Genomic DNA, 6,201 nt, shown 5'->3' with positions numbered 1-6,201 from the left:
AATTCCAGTGCTGTAAGGAAAATGTGCACACTAGTTATGTTCTGTGTTTTCAACTCATTTTATCATGTGAATGTTATACTTTCTGTGTTAGACTTTTTGTAAAAAAAATTAAGCCTTATGCCACCTAATAATTAATTTATTTTACTAGATGCTGTCTCTTCCCAACTAGCAGCAGTTTTCTCCCTTCTTAGGAAGAGGAAATAAGCAGTCTCTCCTGTCTTGGTCCCTTAATAGTGTGCTTGAAACATGGTTCAGTCATTGAGGTATGGATTCCCCTTACACCATTATCTCTGCAAATTGATTATCATAATTGAAATAGAATGTGCTCACAGATCTTGCAGAAAACAGATCTGCTTCTATATTGAAATGTCAGTTTGAGACACTTATAAAGTCTTCCTTTAGTCAAGAAAAGCTTCATTTCATTTATACCCTACCTCTTCTCCAAGGACTCAAGGCAACTAAACATCATTCTATTGTCTCGGGAGTCCTTTAAGTTAGGTTGAGAGTTGGTGCCTGGACAAGCATCCAGAGAGCTTCATGGTCATGTGAGAATTTGAACCTGAGAGTATATTTGAAGTTGCTTTATACAAATCAGTTGAACTGTATAATCTAGAATCATCTGTTGGATTGCTATCATTTGTTTGACAGAATCGCATATTTGACCCATCACTGCAGGATTCTAGAAAGAGATCTTCCTTTATTCCTGATACGTAATATCTTATTATTAGAACTAGCATTTTCCCAAAAACTAGGCATTTAGTAAAAAAAAAAAAAAAAATAGATACGCAGGAATTGGAGTGTGCGAAAGTTTGAATTGCCCAGTTTCAAGTTTGAAACCATTGTTTTGACTTTGAAACAGCTGTTTCGTATTGAAAAAGGCCTATTTGGATCATTTTGGGATTGTTTTGAAACGAAACATGTTTCAGAATGCTTTCTAAAACAATCGAAACAGCTCAGCTCAAATGCAAGACAGGCTGTTTTGAATTCGAAATAATGTATTTGGAGTTTAAGGTAATTAGAACTCTCACTGTTTTGCATACCACAGAGTGTTTTGGGGTGAAACCATCTTGGCATCTGTGTACACCTTGACACTAAAATACTGTATTTACACTGCTTTAATTGTATTTTTCTCTCAAACTCTACTACTGAAACTACTGAAAAAAAATCCCAGACCCTAGATTTGTCATGTTTGAGCTGTTCAGTTCTCATTCAGTTTCTTGGAAAGAAAGAACAATCGGCATTTGTAGGGAAAATGTCCAGTTTAATTGGAGTTGGGGCACATAGGTTTTATATTGTAGGATATTCCCATGGACAAAACTATTTTTGCAATCTGTGACTTTTAGGGTCTTTTGGGGTCTAACTGACATACATGACTACCTTGAAAAATTACCAGCAAACTTGCTGATTGGCTCAAGGGAGCTCACGTCTTGCCTCCTCAAACATACCAGATGTTCTCTCCCAGGCTTCCAGCTTTATTTGCTTTTTGCAAACTGTACAACTCACTTCCTGAGGCCTGAGCTCTCCCATGCAGACAGCTGTGCTGTCTCAATCCAGAAATTTTCTGCAGTGAGATTAAATGCATAAAACTGCTCCCTAAATGTCCAAATGGATTTTTTTTCCACCTCTTATTCTATGTCTTTATTTCTTTCAGTGCTAGTGCAAACCTATATATTCTACCGAGAAAGAAGTTCCGTTGAGTTCAATGGGGATTACAGCGAAGTAACTGGCTATAGGACTATAATTTCACCTTTTAGAGAATGTTGCAGTACAGATTACATGCTGGAAGAACATACTATTCCTTTCATTACCATTACCTTCAAAAAGCTGCTGGCATAGACCAGGAGTACATGGTATACATAGCTCATGGAATCAAACATAAGATGGCAACATTATAATAGAAAACCAAGATGATACAATCTGACCCTGTGTGCTGGTGAGTGATATAAATTGGCTATACTGTATTTCAGATGAACATGCTTTTTAAAAGACTCTTAAGACTTAGTAGTTTTAATTAAAACTTTGTGTTTGCAGCTTTTCTGCAAGTTTTGTCACTTTAGTGAGTTTTGTTAAGCACTGCGAGCATTCTGGAAAAACCCCAACCCCTGTCAATAATCCCTGGTGATATTGGCAGAAAGGAAGTCTTCACATACAGAGTTATACACATAGAGGTTCTCATCCTTGCTGCATTGGGGCTGGACATGCTGATTCATCAGCAGGTTGCTGTCACTTGAATGACATCAATGGGATTATGTCAAATGTTTGCACAAGGAATTTGTGAATAAGGTTTTCATGGTGGAAGAAGTATCAAAGAGATGAACGACAGGAGCTGAAGCTGGTCTGAATCAATGACTTTGTATACTTAATAGTGTATTTGAGGGAGATGGCTGCATGGGAAATGATTTGTGAAGGATAAGTTCATACAGCAAATCTGTATTCTTTAAAATGCAAACGTGGGTATTAATCAGCCTTCGTGGCTCATGTGAGAGTTGAATTTTATCTAGAGAGCTTCATGATTACAGAGGCAAATGTGAAGTTGCCACATCCCAAAGTACATTCCTTTTAGTGCATTTTTAAAACCCGCTTCTACTGCCCTGTCCAAAGGTGTGTGAGCAGCAAAATGTAGTTTAACAAGTTAGGTTGCAAGCACAGGAGACAAATGCAGTGGTGGGAACAACAGCAAGAAGAATCTGAGTTCACTTCAAGGTTCATATACCATGGGTCCATGAGGTTGAAGGCAGAGAAGAGCCTATAATGTAGAAGCTACTCTCTTGAGTAGAGCAAAAGCAGAATTCTAGGCAAATCAGTACAGAATGAGAGACCCTCATAAAAGAAGCTCTTTTTATCAGTCTCCAAGGTGGCACCTTAAACTCCAAGCAGTTGATTTCTTCTTCAACGGGCTCTATCATTGTTTCTGCATGATTTTTCTCCCAAAAGGCCATTTCTCCCAAGGGTCACATTCTTACAGTCTTGCACCCTAGCATTTTTCCTTGACACAGTGGTGACACCACTTTACCTGGATCAGAAGCTGCAGAGCCACAACACTGTCATGAGTCCCCGTGCTACCATTGAAGTCTGTAGGCAAGATGGATTCCTCAGGGTCATCATCTGAGAAAGTGTCTAGGGCAGAGTTTCTCAACCTTGGCAACTTTAAGCTGTGTGGACGTCAACTCCCAGAATTCTACTAATTATTGGCATACTACTATCAGACATTCAGCAAATGTTGTAAGGCTGTTCAGGGGTCGAGCCCAGATGGGGCTTTTCCAGAATGTCCCATATAATGAAGTCAGTATTATGCCCCTCTCCCAAATAGACAGTCTTCATTCTATGGCATTTGAACCTGTTTTTAATGGGTAGGTTGCCTCTTGGCTGACGGAGTGGGGAGGGCAGGCAGGATAATAAAGTAGGAAGGGCATTGTTTTCTAGAGGGATTTGTGTTTCGTTCCTGCTGAACAGGAAACTTCCCTGTCTTCCAAAGCTAATAGCCATATGCAAGAAGCTTTTCACTCCACTTAAACTGAAAATGTCTGTTTAATAAAAGCACATCTGGGAACACTTGAGCTAACCACTTCCCAAAAGATTGGGAGCTTTCAATATGACTTGAAAGCACACACAAGAGTTTAAGAACTCTAGACAAAGAGGAAGACAGGGCAGATCGTGAAATTGCTAGAACGACAGAGGGCCAGTAATTCTGCCACAGGAACTCCCTTTTGCTGATTTCAGCTGCCAGGCCCCTTGGCGGTGGGGGTTGCATGTTCTTGTGCTATTGGCCTTGCAGCTCCTTGAAACGGGAATAGCTGACTACTGCATCTGATTGATGACTTGGCTCTCAAGTTTATTTCACTCTTCACTCAGTTTTGGCTCTGGTTTTCATTTGCCTGTTGGTGAAACATTGTTAGATAGCTGCAGTTTGGGGCAGAACAGGGAGGGATGTTAGCAAATCTAGTGTGGGCACACTAAACAATTCACTCAGTTCAACTGAGGGCAAACAGAGTGAGTGACATTTGGTGACAGTTAAGTTGCAGATAGTCTGGGGAAAAAAAAGCAACATGATCATCACCAGCATAGATTTTGTGATGAAAAAGAGGTTTAAACTAGAGACCATTTTCTGACCATTTTGTCAGAAGTACAGCAAAATGCTCTGCCTTAGGCAGGAGTCAAGACTATTTTTTTTTTAATCTGTTCAATTGTGTCTGGTTCTCAGAGACTGCCTGGTCAAGTCCCTGCAGTTTTCTTGGCAAGGTTTTTCAGAAGTGGTTTGCCCTTGCCTCCTTCCCAGGGCTGAGAGAAAGTGACTGGCCCAAGGTCACCCAGCTGGCTTTGTGCCCAAGGCGGGACTAGAACTCACGGTCTCCTGGTTTCTAGCCTCGTGCCTTAACCACTACACCAAACTGGCTCTTGAAGACAAACTGAAAGGCACCAAAATAAAAATAAAAATCGATAGGCAACAAATACATTGCAGAGAACAAACAAAAATGAAGAAAAGATGGCATTCTTAAGCATATTGATCTAAAAGAAAAGAGAAAATAAGACATGAAATCATAGATAAAGTGCTCAAGTTCAGAAAGCAGCCATTTAGAACCAGGGAGGAAAAAAGCAGAAATAACTACAAAGAGGTGAAAAATATGTGAATGCAAAAATAGACTGTGAGGCAAAGAGTGTTGATAGCAGCATCTCTATTGAAGGAAAGGAAGAGCTAACTGTTCAGAAAGTTAATAAAGTCAGTGAAATGGGGAGTCTTTTTTTAGGGCATTCAGAGCTTCTCAGATGAAACATACAAAGCATAAACAGAAAGAGGGAAAACAGTATTCAGTTTTAAATTCCAGTATCAGGCAGAAATAAACAGTATTATACAGTATTATCGACCGACAGGAAGCTCTGGCGTGGGCTGGTCCATGAAGTCATGAAGAGTCGGAAGCGACTAAATGAATAAACAACAACAACATACAGTATTATACACAGTATTCTGTACAGTATTATACAGTATTCCGTTTATACAGAACTGATAATATGAGTTCTGTTAAAAATGTGTTCATCTGTAGGATTTTGTTCTTGTCAGAACTCTGCATCTAGTTACCTAAGGTGACATCTAGAAGGTACCTGTTAAGCCTAAGATGTCACTTACCTTGCTGCGTAGTTAAACGCCCGTCAGAGGGAAAAAAGGAACATTTATGATCTGATTTTTTACTATTTTTGAGATCATTTCTTGTTACATTTTGCTAAATATACCATCCCTGTGCTGATCCACAGATTAAAAGTAATTGTGATTTTAAAAAAAAAACGCCTCTGGAGAGGAAGAATTATTCACTTAGAAATGTCATTTGTATAAGGATTGGTCTTAGATCACCAGCTCTACCAACTATAATAACCAAAAATCTTTATTCTAGATAATGACTCTTTGGATGCACCCAGACTCACCAAAAAGTTCTTCCTGTGATTTTGCTTCTGTTTTTCCAAGCTGACTTTTTTTAGAACGCTTGGCTGAGAGCAGCCTTTCCTGCCAATCAAAATGAATTCTACTCATATTTATTCAAATTCATTCCTTATTCTCCTAGCCTTGTCTTGCTTTCTCCTTCCCTCACTTGTTTTTAACTGCTCATTTTTCACCTCTCATACTGACTTCCTCACAGTCTTAAATTTAGATTATCAATTGCTTAGAGCAAAGATGTGGGGTTTTTTTCCTTTGACTATGCACTTTAAAGCACAGTGAAAGACAATGCAATGCACTTTAAAGTGCAATGAAAGAATTACTGACCTTGTACAAAGGTTTCTGATAGAAATCAAAAGGCATGGAAATAATGGAATTTCTTACAGTTTGCTTCTCTGTCCCCAATTTATTTTCCTGGAGATGTTCTTCCCTCCCTTCCTCCATTTTGGAACTTCTTCATCCTATTCCCAGAATATCACAGCTAAGGAAGACCAAAACCTTTCCTATGACAGTAAATAATGCGGGAAAAAACACAGTAAATGTATATTTGTGTATATTAATATATAAAGAGGAAAACACTGCCTTTATAAAATTCTTCCCTCGAGAGAAATACCAGTGGAGGATGAGTTAAGCTCAGGGCATGGAAGAGGACTACTGAAGTAGATTTCTCCGGAAACCTTATCAACCAATCCAGTCTTAATTCTAATTAGTTCTGATCATTTTTACAATCCCTGGGGAGGAAAAAAAAACCCCTGCAGGCCTCATTTCCCCCTGCT

Source organism: Candoia aspera, chromosome 8 (assembly GCF_035149785.1).
Source record: "Candoia aspera isolate rCanAsp1 chromosome 8, rCanAsp1.hap2, whole genome shotgun sequence".
Classification (NCBI taxonomy): Eukaryota; Metazoa; Chordata; class Lepidosauria; order Squamata; family Boidae; genus Candoia; species Candoia aspera.
This window is presented reverse-complemented; position numbering follows the sequence as displayed.